Source organism: Ochotona princeps, chromosome 8 (assembly GCF_030435755.1).
Source record: "Ochotona princeps isolate mOchPri1 chromosome 8, mOchPri1.hap1, whole genome shotgun sequence".
Classification (NCBI taxonomy): Eukaryota; Metazoa; Chordata; class Mammalia; order Lagomorpha; family Ochotonidae; genus Ochotona; species Ochotona princeps.
Window position 1 is genome coordinate 78,406,815 of NC_080839.1, and position 15,993 is coordinate 78,422,807.

Here is a 15,993-nt window from a genome sequence, read left to right on the forward strand (position 1 = left end):
AGATGTGGCATCATGGCATCTACCCAACAGGTTATATCTCTATTCAGTTAAAAAAAAAAAGGAGAGATTTTAATTAAAGAACATAAAATTTAAAAGGTTTGGAAAATGTCAACCTGGTTTTTACAGATGATAGAACAAAAGGGCACAAACAAAAATTAAAGAAAAGCAAATTCAGAACAGATGTCAGGAAGTGTTGCTTGTTACTCTCCTCCTCCTCCTCCTCTTCCTCCTCCTCCTCCTCCTCCTCTTCCTCCTCCTCCTCCTCTTCCTCCTCCTCCTCCTCTTCCTCCTCCTCCTCCTCTTCCTCCTCCTCCTCCTCTTCCTCCTCTTCCTCCTCTTCCTCCTCCTCCTCTTCCTCCTCCTCCTCTTCCTCCTCCTCTTCCTCCTCCTCCTCTTCCTCCTCCTCCTCCTCCTCCTCCTCCTCCTCCTCTTCCTCCTCCTCCTCCTCCTCTTCCTCCTCTTCCTCCTCTTCCTCCTCTTCCTCCTCCTCCTCTTCCTCCTCCTCCTCCTCCTCCTTCTTTCTTTGCAGAGAGTCATGAATGTGTGGAATAGCTTACCAGGCAGAATAGTTAAGGCAGAAACACAGGGATCATTACATCAGCAGATTGCAAATAGATGACAGAAATAATGAGAGGTAGTGAGAAAAATCATCTGTTTCTTCTCTCATGCTTGGATGTTTTGGCACATGATGGGCTCTGACCTCCCTTGGGACTTGAACACCGAAGACCGTGCAAAGAGCCAGGGCTCCTGCCAAGTCTGCAGCTCTCTCTTTCCCTGTGAGTCGGAGTGTCATCTTGAACCTCCTTCTGCTGAAAATCTTCCACTCAAACACTGATGGAAAAAATCGAAAGTTCTCAGAAAGCAGAGACACAGAATCTACCGAGTAGACTCTGAAATGATGGGCGGATGTGGACTAGGATCTGCACCTGCCGTATCAGAACACTTGAGCTAATCACACTGTGGATCCTTGGAGCTGAAGTTAGCAGGCTGCTGATAGATCTGGACAGCTCTTCTGGCCTTTGCTGTGGGGCTGGCAGAAGGGAAACCCAAAGAGGACCTACAAGAATTAGCAATGCTTTTCCCACCTTCACAAAAGGAAGAATATTGATTAGCGGTACTTGACATCATTATGTGTGCTCTGAGAAGCAGGCGATCTGTGAGAGTTCTCTTGAGGTGTATTTCTGAGAGAGCCAGTCAGCACCAGCCTTGGGTTTTGCATAAAAGTTTTTGAAACCCATGAACATAAAGGATCTTAGAAAAGTTTGCATAAAATGTGCATTTTGAAAAAACTGTTTCTGGTTTTCAAAACTGTCTACACCAAAATAAACTTACCCTTAATTGCATTTTCAACAAACTTGCAGGGGTTCTTGCAGAAGCATGACAACGCACGTGCTGCTCACTTACCTGTACATCCTGTACTTTTACTAGATGGCTTTGGTAATCCTTGTGGACACATGAGGCCCATGCCTTTTACTGGTACAAAAGATGTCTTATCTGGTTTCTTTTCTTTATAAGCCGTGTAAGAGCACATCACGCTTCTGTTGCTTACCCAAGTCAGTGTAAATTATGCCAGCTAAATAATGAATGTCCACATTGTACTGGCAACGATTTAGGTGACTCTAGAAACTGTCTCTCCTCTGAGTTCTGCACTTTTAAAAAAAGATTTATTTACTTTTATTGGAAAGTAAGACAAACAGAAAGGAAGGTCTTCCATCTGCTGGTTCACTCCCCAAGTGGCAGTAACAGTCGGAGCTGAGCCATTCTGAAGCCAGGAGCCAGGAACTTCTTCTGGGTCTCCCATACAGGTGCAGGGTCCCAAGACTTTGGGCCATCCTCTAGTGCTTTCCCAGGCCACAAGCAGGGAGCTGGATGGGAAGCAGCACTGCTGGAATTAGAACCGGTGCCCATATGGGATCCTGGTGCGAGCAAGGCGAGGACTTCAGCCACTAGGCTGCTGCAACAGGCCCAGTACTTTTAGGAAGACTCTACTCCACACAATATGATTTTATTCTTGACTGAGTGAAACACGTCTACACACATGTGCCCGGCTGAGAGGCATGGGGGTGTGTTTGCAGAACAGCCAGCTCCTGTCACTCTCAATAATAATTCACTAGCACATTTAGATTTTTATCCAACTGAATATCACCACCTCAGTGGAGATTCCGGGGGTAAGACAGTTAATTAAAATGTTACAACAAAATATAAATGAAAGGGAGAAGAAGAAGGAGAGTAGGAATAGGAAGCCGGAGAAGCGAGGAAGCTGGAAAGGAAGGAAGAAGTCCCTGGGCCAGAGTAACTTTATAAACTATGCATCCTTTAAATTATATGCACATGTTAATTTTCTTTCAGAGTTGTTCATTCAAATATAATGGATGGGATAAGCCTTTAATATTTTGCCTCCGCTTACTTTTGGAAGTTGGGTGTGAAACAAGGGTCAACTTCAGGAAGCCCCTCTAGATGTAGTTCTAAAATCATGGATTTGTATAGAGACATCACACCTTGGCTCTATCAGGCTACAGTACATTTAGAAAGAGATACATGCAATTGGCTTTTTGAGCACGATTAGGAAGGATATCACCATTTGACCATGGCAGGAACGGAACTGACAAAGTCACGGGAAATAAGGTGTCACACACACACACAAAGCTGTGCAACGATTCCAGGAATTTTAACACCAAAATGAGCATTAATTCTGGTTTTTGCACAAGGTTTCAGACACACCTTGTAATAAGCAGACTCCTGTTTCCCAGACGAATGTTCACTAAGTAAATCATTAAGAACTAAATGACTTTGAAGATGTTCAGCACAATTCATAAAAGCTGCTAGTTTCCCAGTGATTCATGGTGGCCTGCTCTCACTGCACAGGCACTAAAGGATGTTTGCCCAGGGAGGCCTGGCTCTTAGAAGGGAAATTTCTGCCCACTGACTTCAGGTTGCTCACAGGCTGCTGGTGTAGCCTCACTCGTCCTTGTTTCTTGCCCAGCCCTTATGGTTCACATCCTTCATTCTAACCATGAGCTTCGAGAGAGTAGCCCAGGCTTATAGGGAGCATCGGGGTGATTTGAGGCCCACCCCAGGGTGAGCTTCCCTCCCACTTGCGACTTGGTTAGTGATACATATTTGCTGGCAATTCTGGCCAATGACTTGTGAGAAACTTTGGCTTGAGCACAAAATGCAGGCCAAGAAGAGGTTACATCTTTTCTGCCTTTGAAAGCTGTATGGAAGGAAAGGCTGCTGCTACGCAGAGACCACAAAGGCAATGAACGTGAGGAAGAATTCAGAGCATGAGGGTGGCCAGCAGGGAGAAACAATACACCCGGGTCCCTGGCCAAGAAGCAGGGCAGGAGAGTAAGCCAGCCTAGGGTCCCCAGTCTTGGAATGACAAAGGCTGCATCACTCATTCTGGCTTCACCAGCAATGTTGGCTGGGCCCACTAACACTAACATTATCATCACCAATATTGCCATCTTTACCTTTTTGAAAATTAGCCTGGATGTATCCTCAGGAGCAAGGCATGGAGGAGGATGCTTGAGTGGGTAGATTAGGTGGTGCCAGGAATTCTCAAGGTGTTTACAAGGGAAGTGGGATCCTGACCAACCCAGGCATAGCCCTGGAACACATTCGCTGGTGCTACAGGATGGAATCCCAACTTACTCTGATCTTTTCACCATTTCAAGCCTGCTTTTGGTGCTGCCATTTTTGGCAGTTCCAGGTTTCAGGATCCATGTTAGGAAATAACGAGCTCTCCAGGAAAATGGAGCATATTCAGCCAGAGTTAAGTCCTGAACGAGTCTGCCACTCTGGTGTTTAAAGTCAATTGACTTCATCTAAAGATCTTTCCAACCCAGGCCAGGAACAACTTGGGAAGGCAGGGTCTAAATTAGATGAACAAATCGCTTACTCCTGCCTGTACCTCGCAAGGAGCTCAGGAATTTCTCAGAGATTGTCATTTTTAATTCCGGGAGCTGCCTTGGAGGGGAATGTTTTAAACATTGAATCTCACGTTCTCATTCTCCTGACGCAGCCTGCCAGGATGCTGCATTCAGCTGCCGCAATCTGCTCGTCCCTGTGTTATAAAGGGAAACTGTTCTCAGACTCAACTCTCTTTTTTCACCAATATATTTCACAAAGAAATACAAGTGTCAAATTCCAGGTTTTATCTTTAATTTTTAAAAGATGGGATATTCTTAAAGCCTTTTTCAGGTGATTGCATGCAAGATATTCATATTTTCTATACTTACAGTCTTGGGTAGCATTGCACTTTGTTAAGCACTCTTTATTAATTTATTTAAATATGTAGAATATTTCCAGTGTGCCAAGTGATGTGCCCTGTGCTAAACCTTGGAGCCAGATGTTTGATAGACAAATATACTGTCTTTGTGTAGCTCCTGGTCTAGGAAGGAACTATTTATTTTATGTATTCCTCACAGAAAGCAGGTCCGGTGAGACAGGAATTGAACAGAGCAGCTCAACTCCAGGTCAGGTTATAGCATGGTCTTCCCTTGCCTCAGAGGTCATCAAAACTAAGCACAAGAGGCTTTGGTAAATCTGGATCCAAGCCAGTGTGTTGCTCAAATTCACTCCTAGCCTTCATGTGATTATCCACCCTCAGGTGTTTTTTTTTTTTCTTTTTTTTTAATTCATCAATTACATTGTATTATGTGTCACAGTTTCATAGGTACTGGGATTCTCCCCAACCCTCCCCAAACCCTCCCACCATGGTGGATTCCTCCACCTTGTTGCATAACCACAGCTCAAGTTCAGTTGAGATTTCCCCATTGCAAGCATATACCAAACATAGAGTCCAGCATCTTATCGTCCAGTCAAGTTCAATGGCTTCTTAGGTATATCCTCTCTGGTTTGAAGGCAGAACCAGCAGAGTATCACCCCGATCAATTAAAAGCTCCAACATACCATCAGTAAAAATTTACATCATTATGGAATTAATTAACATAGTAATGAGTAACCAATATGTTAAAAATAAATGCTAATTCTTAACCACCTTCTGTGACCACCTCACCTACATTTCAATTTTAGTTTATACACAACATATAACATATATAACATAATATGATATACATAACATCATATCATCTTAAATTAAGGCAAACATGTGGTATTTAACCTTTTGGGATTGGCTCATTTCCCTTAGCATTATGGTTTCCAGTTTGGCCCATTTGGCCACAAAGAACTGCATTTTGTTTTTTTTTTTAATAGCTGAGTAGTATTCCATGGAGTAGATGAACCATAGCTTTCTTATCCAATCCTCTGCTGATGGGCATTTTGGCTGCTTCCATGTTTTTGCAATTACTGATTGTGCTGCTATGAGCATAGGAGTGCATGTTGGTTTCTCATAAAACAAGTGTTCTGGATATATTCCTAGGAGTGCTGTTGCTGGATCATACGGTATGTTGAATTTGAGTTGTTTGAATGTTCTCCATACTGATTTCCATAGAGGCTGTACCAGCCTGCAGCCCCACCAGCAGTGGAGTAGGGTTCCCTTTTCCCCACAACCTCGCCAACAAGTGTTGTTGGTGCTTTTATTCATGTGGGCCAGTCTTAATGGTGTCAGGTGGTACCTCATTGATGTTTTAATTTGGATTTCCCTTATTGCCAGGGAACTTGAGCATTTTTCATATGTTTATTTGCCATTTGGGTTTGTTCCTTTGTGAAACGTCTGCCCATTTCCCGTGCCCATTTCTTGAGTGGCTTGTTTGTTTTGACATTTTGGTTGTTTTGTAGTTCTTTGTATATTCTGAAGATTAGCCCTCTATCACCTATGTCGTGCGCAAAGATCTTCTCCCATTCTGTGGGTTGCTTTTTTACTTTGTTGATTGTTTCCCTTGCTGTACAGAAGCTTCTTAGTTTGATGAGGTCCCATTTGTTTATTCTGGTCTTGATTGCTATTGCCTTTGGTGTCCTTTTTAGGAAGTCGGGACCTACCCCTAGATCTTGCAGAGTATTTCCAACATTTTCTTCCAAAAGTTTGAAGATTTCTGGATGTAGGTTTAGATCTGTTATCCATTTAGATTTGATCTTAGTATATGGTGAGAGATGTGGGTCTATCTTTTTGTTTCTGCAGGCTATCAACCAGTTGTCCCAACAACATTTATTGAACAGACCTTCCGATTTGTCTGGATTGTCGTTTGTCCTTTTGTCAAAGATTATTTGGCTGTATCTGTGTTGGTTCCTTTCTGGTGTTTCTATTCTGTTCCATTGATCTTCCTCTCTATCTTTGTGCCAGTACCAGGCTGCTTTGATAACCACTGCCCTATAGTATGTCCAGAGGTCCGGAACTGTGATTCCCCCTGCTAACTTCCGGTTCTTCAGGATGGTTCTAGCTATCCGTGGTTTTTTGTGTTTCCAGATGAACTTTTGAATCATTGTTTCCAGTTCCATGAAGAATGTTTTGGGCAATTTGATTGGGATTGCGTTGAATGTATATATTGCTTTTGGCAGTATAGACATTTTAATGATATTGATTTTACCTATCCAGGAGCATGAGATGTTACTCCATCTTTTGAGGTCTTGTCCAATTTCTTTTTTAAGTAGTTTGTAGTTTTCTTCAAATAGGTCTCCTACATTTTTGGTTAGATTTATTCCCAGATATTTCATACTCTTCTCTGTTATTTTGAATGGTGTCTTGCTGGTTAAATCTTTTCCCATCCTTGGGTTGTTTGCATACACTATGGCTGTTGATTTTTGTTCATTAATTTTGTACCCTGCCACTCTACCAAACTCTCGTACAAGTTCTAGCAGTCTCTGTATTGAGTCTCTTGGCTCTTCTACATAAAGAATCATGTCATCTGCGTATAGTGAAAGCTTGACTTTTTCGTTTCCCATTTGGATTGTTCTGATTTCTTTTTCTTGTCTTATGGCCTCAGCGAGTACCTCTAGGACTATGTTGAATAGTAGTGGAGAAAGCGGACATCCTTGTCTTGTTCCAGATCTCAGTGGGAAGGGTTCCAGTTTTTCTCCATTCAGTATGATGCTGGCATTGGGTTTTTCATATATTGCTTTGATTATGTTGTGGATTTTTCCATCTATGCCTACCTTGGTTAGGGTTTTTAGCAGGAAGTGGTGTTGGATTTTGTTGAAAGCTTTTTCTGCGTCTATTGATACTATCATGTGGTTCTTGTTTTTCAGTTTTTGGATGTGGTGTATCACATTTATGGATTTCCGAATGTTGAACCATCCCTGCATTCCAGGGATGAATCCTACTTGATCCAGAAATGATCTGTCTGATGTGTTTTTGAATTCTATTGGCTAGGATTTTATTGAGAATCTTAGCATCAGTGTTCATCAGAGAGATAGGTCTGTAGTTTTCCTTCTCTGTTGGTTCTCTGTCTGGTTTTTGGATTAAGGTAGTGTTGGCTTCATAGAATGAGTTTGGAAGGGTTGCTTCCTTTTCTATTGTTTTGAAGAGTTTGTAGAGGATTGGGGTTAGCACTGTTCGGAATGTTTTGTAGAATTCTGTAGTGAAGCCGTCTAGGCCTGGGCTTTTCTTTGTTGGGAGGTCTTTAATCACTGATTCAATCTCTGCTTCAGTTATGGGTTTGTTCAGGTCGTTTGTTGCTTCTGGGCTAAGTTTTGGCAGGCGGTAGAAGTCTAAGAACTTTTCCATTTCTTGGTGGTCTTCTGATTTGTTGGAGTACAGTGCTTTGTAGTAATTTCTAATTATGTTCTTAATGGTTGCGGTGTCTGTTGTTATGTTGCCTTTTTCATCTTTGATGCTGTTAATTCTTGCTTTCTCTTGTTTTTTCTTTGTCAGTCGGGCCAGTGGGGTGTCTATTTTGTTTATCTTCTCAAAAAACCAGCTTTTTGATTCATTGATTTTGTGTATCATTTTTTTTCTATCTGATTAATTTTCTCTCTTGTTTTGATGATTTCTTGTTTCCTATTGTGTGTGGGGCTCTTCTGCTGTTGTTTTTCCAATTCCTGGAGGTGTGTGTTTAGTTCCTGTATTTGGCGCCTCTCTTGGGCCTTAACATGAGCTCCAATTGCGATGAATTTACCCCGTAGCACTGCTTTGGCAGTGTCCCACAAATTTTGGAATGTTGTGTCAGAGTTTTCATTGGTTTCCATAAACTTTTTGATCTCTTCTTTAATTTCTTCTCTGACTCATTGTTCGTTTAATAGCATATTGTTCAGCCTCCAAGAGTTTCTGTATTTCCTGGGGCATTTTGAATTGCTCATTTCCAATTTCATTCCGTGGTGGTCTGAGAGGGTACATGGTATGATTCCTATCTTTTTGAAGTTATTTAGATTTTTTTTTTTTTTTAAAGATTTATTTATTTTTTCTTTTTTTTTATTATTATTATTAATTTCATTGCATTATGTGACACACATTTTTTTTTTTTTTGCACTGGAATTCCCCCCGCCCCTCCCCAAACCCTCCCCCTCCCACAGTGGATTGCTCCACCCCGCTGTATTTCCATAGTTCAAACTCAGTTGAGATTCTTTCATTGGAGGTTTTGACCAATCGTAAAGTCCAGCATCTAATTGTCCTGGCAAATTCAACGGCTTCCTGGTGAGACCATCTCTGGTCCAAAGGCAGAACCAGCAGAGTATCATCCCAATCAAGTAAAAAACTCAACCCAATATTTACAACCATTTACAGCATTATGGCATTAATTGACATGGTATTGATTAACCAATATGTTACTAGGAAAATGCATGTTCTCGACCACAACCTGTGACTTCCCCATAGATATTTCAACTTTGGTTTACATTCAACCATGGTCTATATACCTTAAAATGGCTATAGATTGCTATTCAGCTGTCTCTTGTCTTTTTCAATGTTAGTATTTAGCATTTTATAGCATTGAAGCGTGATTTTGCTGAACCTGGCTGTTTTTCGGGTAGTCCAACTCTATAACTTTAACAGGACAAATGTCAACAGTTCAGGTGAATATTTTTGGGAGGGGTGTGCAGAGAAATCCTCAACATCCCAGAGAGGAGTATCTGATCTTTGTGTCCCACCCAGTGAGTCACAAGTGCATCCCGGCTGGCCACTTCTTGTCTGCTTCCAAGCCTTCCCATCTGTTCTCTGTCTGTCTATTCTAACTTGTTTATGAGTCAGATTGCTTATGATCTACATCAAGAATTGTAAAACCTAACAAACTTGTAAAGCCCTATGACACTTGGAAATGGGGAGGGAGGGCAGAGAAATCTTACATCACCCCAGTAGGTGTGAGGAAGACGGGGGAAATATAACCCATCAGGATCATAACTGGTAACTCATAGAAAGCAGTCTCGAGTCAGCATTAGACAATAGCAAAACTACAAAGACATGTGGAGGGAATCAGGAGCAATCCTAACAACCTCTTAACAGGAGGTCATACGCATAGAGTCGGTGGCGGACCCTAGAGCGGAGCAGGAGGACAGGAGGAGGCTTGTGCCCCAACCCTGAAGACTCCCGGAGCCTCACCAAGGACTATCAGTACAACCACCGAGGACTACATCCCTACTGCCAAGGAGACCACGGGAGAAAAGGAGTGCCTTCGGAGGCCAGGAACTCTGAGGTCGCCCACCCCCATTTGGACCTACAATATGGGATGGAAGAAGCCCAATTCCTGCCTTGCAGGATTCAGGGACATCGGTGCGACAGCCAGGATCCCTGGATGGTCCGCGGAAACAGAAGAACAGTAAGCTTCCTTCGGAACTAGGGAGGGGAGCTTCCTCTGGCCCTTGCCTGCTTCCAACTTTGGGTCCCCACTCTCTTTTATAAGGACCATCAGGATTGCTCCAGAAACCTCTCATAACAAACACGAAGTTATTTAGATTTGCTTTGTGTCCTATCATGTGGTCAATCCTGGAGAAGGTGCCATACACTGCTGAAAAAAAATGTATAATCTGTGGCCTTAGGGTAAAAAGTTCTATAAATGACTACCAAGTCCAGTTGTTCTATTGTTTGTATGAGCTCTGTTGTTTCTTTGTTGAGTTTTTGTTTTGTTGATCTGTCTATTGTTGTTAGTGGAGTGTTAAGATCACCCACAATTATTGTGTGCATATCTATGTCTCCCCTTAAGTCTGTAAGTAACTGCTTCACGTAGCTAGGTGCATTTGAATTTGGTGCATATATGTTCACGATGGTAATTACTTCCTGATGGGTCAATCCCTTCACCACTATATAATGTCCTTCCCTGTCCTTTTTGGTATTTGTCACATTGAAGTCTATATCATCTGAAATTAAGACAGCTACTCCTGCCTTTTTTTCTCGTCCATTGGCGTGATATATCTTTTTCCACCCCTTCACTTTCAGCTTCTTGGAGTCTTTTCTGGTTAGATGTGTCTCTTGTAGGCAGCAGATAGTTGGGTGCTGTTTGATGATCCATTCCGTTAATCTATGCCTTTTGATTGGTGAGTTTAGGCCATTTGTGTTAAGAGTTAAAATTGAGAGGTTGCAATTTTGCTCTGCCCTACGTATGTGTTTTTGTGGGTGTTGATATCTGTGTAATTGCCCCTCCTTGTGTGGACTTTAGTGGGGAGACCTTCCTGTTTGCCATCTTTGCTTATGATTCGTCTCCTTTTTTTCTGGATTTAGTGCATTTCCAAGGAGATTTTGTGCAGGCATATTCTAATTTCTCTTTGCTATGGAAGTATCTGATTTCGTTCTCAAATACGAATTAGATTTTTGCTGGGTACATTATTCTTGGTTGACAGCTGTTCTGATTCAGGATTTGGAAGATCTTTGTCCATTCTCTTCTTGCTTGTAAGGTCTCTTCAGAGAAATCAGCAGTGATTCTGATTGGTTTTCCCCATATGTGATCTTTTCTCTGCTTCGTACTTGTCTCAGGATTCTTTCTTTGTCTTTGTTGGAGTGGAACTTGAGCACCATATGTCTGGGTGAAGATCTCTTTGGATCATATCTGCTGGGAATCCTCTGACTATCCTGGATTTGGGCAGGGTTCATGTTCCAAGTGTTTTGGAAGTTTTCCTGTATAATTTCATCAAGTACCATTTGCATTCCTGACTCTTTTTCCGCTCCTTCAGGAAGGCCAATAATCCTAATATTCGATTTCCTGAGGTTGTCTTTCATTTCTTGTATGGTCTTATTGGCTTTGTTCAGACTTGTCTCTAGCTGTTTAATGAGCTGGGTATGTTCATTTTGCGTGTCTTCCGTTTCAGATATCCTCTCTTCTGCTGTATTTATTCTGTTGGTTAGGCTCTCAATTTTGTGCTCTAAGTCAAAGATTTTACTTTTCATTTGTTGTATTTCTGTGACTATGTGGTTCCTGAATTCCTTGAAGTCCTCCCAATTCTTCTCATTGTCTCTGACAGATTTTACAATTATTTTTTTGAATTCCTTGTCTGGTAGCTCTTCCATGTCTTCATCTCGCATCTCCAAAATAGACATTGGCCTTTGATCCTTTGTTGGTGGGGTGCTGGCTCTTTCATCTGGATCATTACCTTTTCTGGTATTTCTTCCCATTGTGTTAGTGTTTCTTTTTGAGAGACCCAGGCACCAGCATGCTGAGGGGTCTCCAAGCGCTATCCTGCAGAGATCGGAGCCTGTAGGCGTGGAGTAGCAGGGTGCGGGAATTCTCAAGACACTTATGGTGTGTCTCTAGTACACTAGACCTCAGGGCTCCACTTCCAAGACCCAGCTGATTCAAAGCACACTCTCAGCTCGTCCCCTACACATATGCGACCACAGGGCATGGGGGAATGAAGGCACCCTCTGTGTGCGCCCCCTGTGCGCAGGATCACAGGGCACGGAGGATTCTAGGTGCTGTCTTGGTGTGTCCACAGTGCCAGGGACTGCAGGGAGTGGAGGTTCCAGACACTCTCTGGGAACACCTCCTGCATGCGGGTCTGCAGTGCGCTCTTGGTATGTCTCCCAAGCACGGGATTGTAGGGCGTGAGGTGTTCCAGGAGCTCTCTGGAAGTGCCTCCTGCGCAGGTCCGCCCACCCCAGCAGCGCGGGACCACCCACCCCAGTGCTCACAGGGGACCACCCAGCCCAGCGCTCACAAGGGACTGCCGAGCCCAGAGGCGTGCACGGGTTCCTGTGGGTCAGTACCACCCAGCTGTGTGCCAGTCCGCAAGGCACGGGGGAGCATTCAATGCGCCGTCTGTCCTTCTCCTCAGCCCATAGGACTGTTGTGCGTCACCTCCAAGACACAGTTTTGGCAGTTTCAAGGCACTTGTCCTGCGTCCCCAGATGCTGGACTCTCCGGTGGGGGAGGGGTGGGGAGATGAGCACCAAGGATGTTCAGGCTCTGTGCGTGCCCCTGGAGGGTTAACTCCGGGAGACTGGACCCACTGCCACCCCCAGCCAGCTGACTCAAAGCTCAGGTTCCTGCAGTTTGCCTCTGCCGCTGGCGAGGACTTACGCTGCGGGTGAGGCTCCTGGCGGGTGCAGTGGGTGCGGCGGCTGTTGGCGGTTTCTGTGGCTCCTGGGTCTCCCGCGGCTGCGGCTGTGGCTGCGGCTGCGGCTCCTGGCTGCTTCACCCAAACATGACTCAGCAGGTCTGGAGTAGAACACAGTCTTCCTGCCTTTTGTTTTATTTTGTTTTGTTTTTTTTCCTGGTTGCTCTTCCGAGTTGTGTGGATTTTTTTGGCTCCACACTGTCCAGGGAACTTCACGCTCCTCTCCCTGCAGCTCTATGCTGCTCCACTTATGCTTTTGTCATGTTCTATCCCTCTCTGTCTGTGAGCTCCCTCACAAGCATCCTCCTATGTCGGCCATCTTGAGAGTCTCCCCACTCTCCGGTGTTTTACAGCACTTGGTTAGCCATACTGATTTGATGTGGCAGGCAGGAAAGACACCATTCTGGAGAGCACTGTGCATTTTGTTCAATTTCTCCTCACTTTAACTCAAATGCCTGAGAGGTGCCACTTTGGAGGGAAGAAGGTTTATCTAAGCACACTTTGAGGGTTGTAGTGCAGTGGGTTGTCCAGTTGATTTGGTGCCTGGTGGAGTCTGGGAGCGGCGGAGGAGGTATAGGCAGATCACATGCTGAACAGGTTATGCTCTTACATTTTCTGTCCTGATGCATTTGTGGGGCTCCACCCTAGCAGCCCTAGCCAATGCCACCATTTCCAGAAGTTCCTCCTTCAGACACCATCATTGGATCCAGCCATATCAATCAGTTGGTAATATAAGACTAGGAAGATGGTGGAGGGGTAGGTAGCATGGTGGCTCCATTGGCTAATCCTCCTCCTTCAAGAGCATGTATCCCGTATGGGTGCCAGTTCAAGTCACAGCTGCTCTACTTTCCACCCATCTTCCTGTTTGTGGTCAGAAAAAGCAATACAGATGGCCCAAAGCCTTGGGACCCTGTACCTATGTAGGTGACCTGGAAGAAGCTCTTGGCTCCTGGCTTTGGAGAGGCACAGCTCTGGCCATTGTGACCACTTGAGGAGTGAACCAGCAGATGAAGATTTTTTTCTCTGTCTATCCTTCTCTCTTTATATCTGCCTTTCCAATAAAAATAGCCAAATCATTTTAAAAAAGACTGGGTGCTCAGCTGCCTGTGTGATCCTGAAGAGCCAAGCCCTGCCCAACGCATGATATCATATCAGGTGAGTAAAAAACGTTGATCTTTATTTCTCCTCCCATCATCTCTAAGAATTCAAAGCCCAACTTTATACCCTGATAAGTAAAACCCATTCAATTATTTTTCTGGGCTGTCAGTACAATGATTCCATCATGCCTTCACATGGAAAACTGTCTTCAAAATATCAATAGTACTGAACTAAGACAGGAGGCAGTAAGCTGATGTGATGTGTAATCCATTCTTTCGTGCGGTTTATAAACAGTGCAATGCGCATTTACGTGACTAGAAGGGCAATGGGTTCAGTGCTCCTGCTGTTAACAGACTTGGATATAGACATGCATAGGACATTTCTACTCCCAGGAAGACGTCTTTATGTATTCATCTGTTCACCCAGCCTATACGCATTCACAGAAAGTTCTGTTGATGTATCTAATAAATATGGCTCCTGGTGCCTTACAAGGCTGAATATCTAGAGCAGAGCTCAAAGAGGAGAGAAGTTGGTTCCTATGTTCAAAAGTGATGATTGGAGGATGTACCTAAGATGTCCTTGTTGGAATAAATACACCAGAGTTCAACTAGCCACAGTCCCAGTCCTCCCCTCTGTGTGGTTGAGAAGCCAGTGGCTGAGGCACAGGCAGTGCCTAATGGTCTTCACAGGGAAGCAGGCTTCCTGCTGGGCCAGGAGAGTGTTGAATCAGTTAAGTCTCACCAGCTTGCAGGATGTTGTGGGCGAGTGCCCAGCCAGCATCATTGGCCTGTAGCAGCTGTAATGGGGTGATTGTGGGCGGTGGTTGAAGAGCTCTCCATTTTTACCTGAGAAGCAAGCAGGGTTCAAGTTGCCAAAGGCTTCTGGGGGAATCCACAGGGCTGCCTCAAGGAACCCTCAGCACTTGAACATCCGTGGATCAGAGGGCCTAGGCTAGTAAAATAGTAGAACAGGGCTTTGCATGTTGTCTCTAGGGTTCTGCGCCCCTTCACTGGCTCTCAGAACCAGAGGCCGTGGATGTGCAGGACAAAAGCCGGCTCATCTTCTCCTGTACAGAAGACACTGGTGCCTCAGATGAGCCTGCACTGCCAAAGGAGAGACAATCTAAAACATAAGGAATGGACTTTGCCCGGGGTCTAGTCATGAGCACCCTACGAGAAACCAGCCAGAAATATAGGTAAATGTGAATAGGAAGGAGATGGGATGGGGTGGGTAGCGGGAGAGCAGGCTTTGCAGCATGCTTGAAGATGGGAAATGGAGACAATACAGAGCTTTTTCTTAGTATATCCAACCAAGTTCAAACAACCCAATGCTCCATTCAGACACTTGTTACACTCTGTTTATTCTTCACATGGGCCAGATCCCTGGAGCTCGGAAAAAGGGCCTGACTTCAAGGAAGGAAACTTGAACTCCAGACTCAGCTGATGCTCTTAGTACCAATTTCTTCTTAATCAAACCCTTCCAATCAGTGATCCCAATGCAAAGACTGCAGTTTGGGGGAAGAAAATCAGTTGTATTATGTTATTTATTTTTCATCCCTGCCTTAATTGATCTCACAAGACTTGAGTAATAGGAGTCTACTTAATTATTATTGAAGTGACTTATTTGTCATTCAAGGAATGTGAAATGTATGAGTCCACTTATGTCTCTCAGCTTCCTGAATTCACATAGGTGGTGGAGAGTTGATGTCCACTGAAGAATTTTCCAAGGGGTTACTTGTTCATGTGTATAGTCTCGTCCAACACAGTGGCCACAAACATGCCCTTGCTGGTAGTTATTGATCTGCAATTGAAGGCTATTGCAAGGGGAAGGACGGGTCCTAGAGGTGGGAATAACCTTGGAGGAGGCAGAAAGAGCCATTATTTTGACAAGCATGTGTACCCTCATTCAGTTGTGTATGCTGAAGTTTAACAGATTTAGGTTCCAGAAGCAACACATCTGTGCTAGTGGTCACACACATTTTTTAGCATAGTTCTCCAACAAACTTCAAGAAGGGGCACATGTAAGGTGAAGATATATATGATGATGACATGAAATAGTAAAAGAATTGTCCACAGTTATTATTGGCACGGTGTGTTTAATGTAGACAATGAATATGAGCTTGCATATCATAGTGTTGTGAGCCTGGTTTCACATAGCCTTTGCAGGTATTATCTGTAGAATGAAGCTGGGCAATGAAATGTTGTTGAATAGCTTTCCAAGGACCGTGTAGCTAGTGGGGGTTGGGACTGACTCATCACAACTAACTATTCATCTCCTTAATAAGATGAGTCAGAGGCCTCTTTGCAAAGTGAGAGGATTTGCCTTCTACTTAGTAGAGTTGCAGATCATTTCTGTTGGGGAAATGGGGTAAAGTGAGAGTTATCAGCAGAAAAGAGAAGTAGAGTGGGTGACAAACAAGAAAGGGACTTTTACAGCCAGGCCTTGAGAGTGGAAAAGAAGTAAGGGTGAAGGATGGACTGTGTGGCTGGTCCTGGGAGGAAGAGAAGAGCAGGAGAAACC